Source organism: Crocuta crocuta, unplaced genomic scaffold (assembly GCF_008692635.1).
Source record: "Crocuta crocuta isolate KB4526 unplaced genomic scaffold, BGI_CrCroc_1.0 scaffold18, whole genome shotgun sequence".
Lineage (NCBI taxonomy): Eukaryota > Metazoa > Chordata > Mammalia > Carnivora > Hyaenidae > Crocuta > Crocuta crocuta.
Genome location: NW_027532589.1, coordinates 3,842,376 through 3,848,712, shown reverse-complemented (window position 1 = coordinate 3,848,712; position 6,337 = coordinate 3,842,376). Strand labels below are relative to the sequence as shown.

At 46.4% G+C, this 6,337-nt stretch overlaps 1 non-coding gene across 1 annotated transcript; it reads right to left on the bottom strand.

Moving 5' to 3' along the window:
• Window positions 1-788: 788 nt before the first annotated feature.
• LOC144244347 (U6 spliceosomal RNA) lies at window positions 789-894 on the bottom strand. The gene has a single exon (XR_013338923.1). It is a non-coding gene; the product is annotated as a U6 spliceosomal RNA (small nuclear RNA).
• Window positions 895-6,337: the final 5,443 nt, after the last annotated feature.

The following is a 6,337-nucleotide window of genomic DNA, read 5'->3' as shown; positions in this document are numbered from 1 at the left end:
GTGAGTAGAAGGTAGTCTTGCTAAATGTTGGCTGTTCTTCTCATGACGGGTCATGGACGCTGTTGTGACATATGACAGTGACTGATCTAGAGGTGTGTTTTATAACCGATACTCCACTGACTTCCTTCCAAAGGACATCTTATGTAATCTTCATGACGACTCTAGGGCATTGGTATTGGTTTTCCTATTTCCGTAGGTGAGGGAATTCAAGTGTAGATCAAGGACTAGTCCAGGGTCACACAGGTATTGTGTGGCAAAGTGGAAATGGTGTCTCTGGTTCGCATGTTGTGTTCTCATCCCCACTTGCTCCATGGAACTTTGTCCTACATGCAGTTCCTACGGGGCCCGTGGGCCTTCAAAGTAGGAAAGCTGAGTGTCAGAATTGCTTTTGTTAAGAAAGCAAATCAGAGGACTCTAGATGCTGGTAAGGATGTGGAGAAACGGGCACCCTCCTACACTGTTGGTGGGAATGTAAACTGGTGCAGCCCCCCTGGAAAACAGTGTGGAGGTTCCTCAAAAAAATTAACAATAGAACTCCCTTATGACCCAGCAACAGCACTGCTAGGAATTTACCAAGGGATACAGCACTGCTGATGCATAGGGGCGCATGGAACCCAATGTTCATAACAGCACTCTCAACAATAGCCANGGATGAGCACTGGGTGTTACATGGAAACCAACTTGACAAAAAACTGTTTTAAAAAAAAGAAAGAACATCCTAAAGATACAACCAGATAACAAATATAAAAATCGACAAACCAAAGAAACAAGATGCTATTCACTTGTTTTTAAATATGGAATGCTTCACAAATAGTACATCATGCCTGCACAGGGGCCATGCTGGTCTTTTCTGTATCATTCCAACGTTAGTCTATGTGCTGCTGAAGCAGGCACAGAGTGGTGTTGATTTTTAAATACAGATCCCTAGCGCTGGTGAAGGTATGGTACAACAGGCTGCTTCATAAACAGCTTGTGGATGAGTGACTCAGTATGGCCCTTTTGCAAAACAACTTTGTGTTATTCCAAAAGCCTTCAAAAGATCCAGATATTTGGGGCACCTGGGTGGCTCAGTCAGTTGAGCGTCTGACTCTTGGTTTTGGCTCAGGTTGTGATCTCAGGGTCGTGAGATGGAGCCCCACATCTGTGCTAAGCCTGAAATCTCCTTAAGATTCTCTCTCCTTCTCTCTCTGCCCCTCTCATTCACATGCTCTCTCTCTCCCTCTCTCTCAAATTAAAAAATAAAAGACCCAGATGTCTGAAAACAAGCAAACAAAGCAGAAATAGACCCATAAATACAGAGAACAAACCAATGGTTTCCAGAGGGGATGGGATGGGGGGCAAAATAGATGAAGGGGAATGGGAGATACAGGCTTCTGGTTTTGGAATGAGTGAGTCACAGTGATAAAAGGCACAGCACAGAGGGTATAGTCAATGGCATTGTAACAGCATTGTGTGGTGGCAGATGGTGGCTACATGTGCAGTGAGCACAGCATAACATATGGAGTGGTGGAATCGGTGTGTCACACACCTGAAACTAATGTAATGTTGTGTGTCAGCTACACTTTAATACAATAAACACATAATGAGAGAATAAATAAATAACCCACATGTTTAAACTTGCAATGCTACTTTTGACACTTGATCAAATGCAAAATGTGAAAAAGCATTAATGTGTGAAGTTGTTTATGACACTAATAGTTAGAGTAAAAAGAATCAAAACAATAGTTAAATAAAAACATCCGTATCATAGATGCATTTGGTATCATATTTTGTAAGGTTATTTATTTATTGAGAGAGAGAGAGAGAATAAGTGGGGGAAGGGCAGAGAGAGAGAGAGAGAGAGAGAGAGAATCCCAAGCAGGCTCTACACTATCAGTGCAGAGCCTGATGCGCGGGCTTGAAATCACGAACTGTAAGATCATGACTTGGGCCGGGATCAAGAGTCGGACACTTAACCGACTGTGCCAACCAGGCGTCCCTACATTTGAAACCATCTTAAGTAAAAAATAATCATGAATGAAAACACTGGCTTGTTTAGTACTGTCTGAACCACATAAAAATATGAACAGGAGAAAAAGTTAGAAGGAAATACAGAAAAATATGAACAGTGGAAGTCTTTTTTGAGTAATTGGATGTTTTTTCTTCTCCTGTCTTCAGTATTTTTCAAAGTTTTTATGTCCTATGTATATATTACCTTTATAATTAGGCAGAAGAACTTTATTTCTTGTTTTTTCTTTTAATGCTTTTTATTTATTTCTGAGAGAGAGAGAGAGAGAGAGTGAGCAGGGGAGGGTCAGAGAGAGAGGGAGACACAGAATCTGAAACAGGCTCCAGGATCTGAGCTGGCTGTCAGCACAGAGCCCGACGCGGGGCTCCAACCCACGAACCGTGAGATCATGACCTGAGCTGAAGTCGAACGCTTAACCAACTGAGCCACCCAGACGTCCCAGAAGAACTTTATTTCAAACTGGAGAAAAATTTCACAACAGATATTTCCTTCTTTGCGTGAAGAGAATGATTTCCAAAAGAAATTTTAACAAAATCTCAGGCAGATTCCTAGTATACAAGATAGATAAAGGGAAAATAGTTCAGTTCTGGATCAAGTAGGCATGGGGGGGGGGCGGTGTCAGAAGCTCAGCCGTAGGCATCGCAGGACATAAAATAACAACCAGCAGTGAAGGCAGGTCCTCGGTTTTGAAGCCAGCTCATGCTCTCTCCAGGACGACCCAGGCAGTCGATTTTGTCTCTGGGGTCTGGCTGAGTGCCTCAGCTCCTCGGTGGGAGCTCACCCTGGGCGGGTAGATAAGGGTGCGATTCAGAGACTATGGAGCCCAGTACAAAGATGAAAACTGTATGACTTCCCCAGCACACAGCCACCTCAAGAGGTTTGGGGGAACCAACCTGCTGGCCCTACCCACCGCTTGACCCCTTGGATACAGATACTGAATGTGCTTCTAATAATGCTCTTAAATTCACCGGCTGCCGTGCCCAGAAAACAGGCATCAAATAGCAAAATCCTGGACCCAACCCTGGATAGCGAGTGCTGACTGCTTCTGGCCGCAGCTGGCTTTCCATAACATTCCAAGATTCACATCAATGAGGCTTTTGAAAATCCTGAATTTTATCCAAATAGCTGTTTGTGTTCTTTTTCCCTCTACGCCATGACCAGTGGAATCCTACCCCATCCCTCTCTCTAAATATGACACAAAGATTTCTCCTGCAGGGCTTAAGTAAGGGATAAAATAAGATTGCCTGGTGGCTTTGTAAGCACCGGCTTCCCTCACATAAGAGTAACTGCGCTTAGAAAGAGAATTAGTCTAAATAACGGTTTTCCTGCAGCATTTGCGTTTCCACAGCAAGCCACGCGTGAGGCATGTTCAGCCTTGTGAATTTTCTATCAGTTCTGGGAGTTACACATTTTAACCCAAATAAATATATCTGGCTCAGTATCAAATGAAAAAAAAAAAAACAATCTTAAGCGTTTCCTTTCTTTCTTTTCTCTGCCAGAGCCAATGAACTTCACACAGAGGAAAAAAAGGCATCTGCTCAATGCAAAACTCTCAATGTCCTACACCTCGGGTGGATTTAATTTCAGGGACCTCAAATAATTAAACTTAAATGGAGGTATTAACTGTGGGGGAAATAGAAAGTTCGAGGCCTTGGTGTGTCTGACTGTTGTAGAGGCCTGCACATGACACAGAGGTGATGACCTAAGGCCCCTGGATCCATCCATTTTGTTCTCACCCCACAGGGAGCCCTAAAGCCAGTCTGTCTTATCCTGCGAAGGATTATAGTGGCTCCGTGGCACCAATGAGCTCCGGGCAAACCCATCCTGACCACAAAAGAAACAAGTCGAGAATCACATCCTTCTTGGGAAGTCCCGTTAAATCAAACTATATGGGGAACTGACCCCAAATTTACTTCCTTTGTACCTTCACTTACTTTCTTACTGCACCAACCACCACTTGAACGACTCCAAACACCCAGTCCTGCCCCCACCCCCACCCCCACCCATCATGGTGATCCTTCCTGGAGAAGCCTTCAGAGACTTACACTATGAGTCTGGACTTCTTAGCTTGGTATGTGAGTTCTAGTTTGATAATAATCCTTAAAATTATATTAAAAGTAGCTGGCGCTTCCTGAACCATCTCTCATGTGCCAGGCATTTGTGGAATATTATTTTCTGTAACATTATCCTCACTACAACTCCAGGAAGAAGGTTTTACGATCCCCATTTTATGAAAGGAAAAACAAGCCCAACGTGGCAAATGGTCTGATCTCTGATAAGTGGTGGGGGCAGGGTTCTAACCCAGGCTGCTCTGACTCCAGAATCCTCCCTTTTAACCACCCTCCCCCCCACTTCCCTGGCTATTCAATTTGGAGTGAACGGAGGGGCAATTCAGACGATAGAAGAGGCAGGGGGAGGAGGAACGAGAATCAGGTATGTCTTTCTTCTCCATCAGCCCCGAGCAAGAACAATGCAAGTGAAATGTAGTATTTCATTTTATCATGCAATGAGCATAATTAGGAAACAATGAGGAATGACAACTAATAATGAACCTTGTTTCTTCCTAATTAAAATTTAACGATTGTATGTCTGCCATTATTGCCCAGAGCAGCAGTGTGGGCTGTGTGGTAACGGGGCCAGCTCTAGAAGGAGGCAGCCTGTCTTCACAGATGGCTCCGCACAGCCCTGCCCACACATGCCAACAAGGGACCCCTCCACAGGTGTGCTCCCTGCCCTTGTGGCCCAGCTTCACTGGGCAGAATAAACTGGACGGGCAGAATAAACAGTGGTCTATTCCTATCGGTAATAAACAGCCAGTAAGTACTGTAATTCCACGAATGCAGTGGGGCTCTGGTGACGGACAAAGCTCGGTTCAAGTACAGACTCAGCCAACTGTTTGCTGTGTGATCTCAGGCAAACCCATCAGCCTCTCTGAGTCTGTTTCCTCATCTGTGAGTGAGCAGGACATGTCTCAAGTGGCACTGTTGTGAGCTGTAAATGATGGAAGAAAACCGGGGTGCCAGACTCTCCACGCGGTGGCCACCATCGTCTATGGCTCCCCAAAGCCTTTAAACACTCTGCATTCTGATCTTTCTTGGTCATGTAAAACCTACCTTCCCATCAGAGAGTCCCCCAGAACTACATTTCCCAGTGCCCATTGCCATTAGGAGCAAACTCGTGGTTTCATTTTATTGCTCCGGTATCCCTGCACTGGGCTGTGGTTGGAGCAGAGCCATAGGGTCACGCTTGGCCAGTACAGAGTGTGGCGGCCTGGCTGTGGAGGAGACAACAAAGGTGCACGCTTCCTGACAATGGCAGAGGCCGCAGCTCCTTTGGCAGGCAGATCTGCAGGGGATGCTGGGAGCTCCTCCAAAAAGACCTTCCTGGAATCTGTTTCTTCAGGCCCCAGTGATTCTGTGCCTTTGCTCTGCCCACGGGTGTATCACTCCCTGCTTAAACTGGCCCATGAACAGTGTTATCTGCAATTTAGAGCCTTGGCCCAGAGGAGGGGACAGGATGACACTATGGAAGCCTGTTGGCAGAAGTAGAGAAAGTGAGAACAAGAAGACGTCTGAGAGGCCATTATGATAATCCAGGTTGGAGGGACGAGGGCCCACATGGGAGAAATCCAACAGGTATTTCTAAAAAGTCTGCTGCCTCCACATCTCTTGAGTCTTGCATCTTCTCTCCAACCCATGGCCAGCAGCTCAGGCAATGGCTCATGGTCCCCACCACAGTGACCGCCATCGCCCCCCGTCTGCCTGCCTCCAGGCTCACACCCTCCCCTGCAGCTAGGTGATCTCTCGAAGGGGCAGTCACTTCACCTCTTCTGCTAAAAAGTCTTCCATTGCGTCCTTCATCTTTAGCACAACGTCAGAATTTCTTATCCTGGTTGACAGGAACCTTCATGGCCTGCGGCCTCCTGTCTCCCACTCTCCCCCCACTGCTCCCTCCCACTGGGTGCACAGACCCACATGTACCTTCTCTCCAGCCTCACATTTCCCCACCCCCGTGGAGAAAATGCTCAGTCAGGACCTCTGCCTTCCCACTCCCCACCTTTCTGGACCTGCTTAACTCCTATTTGTTTCCCTGAGAGGCCATCTCTGTCCCCACAGGTGAGGTCAGCCACAGCACTCAGCCCCTCCCTTTTCATTGTCCCCAAAGCACTTGTTTAACATCTCTCCACTGAATGTTTGTGCTCCCTTTTCATCCTGTACCTTGTTCCCAGCACCCCGAGTCTGGATGGAGATGTGGACGTGTGTAGAGAAGAGAGTCATGCCCTAGAGCTAAATGGTTCACACGTGAATGGGCCTTCTCCACGCTCACGCT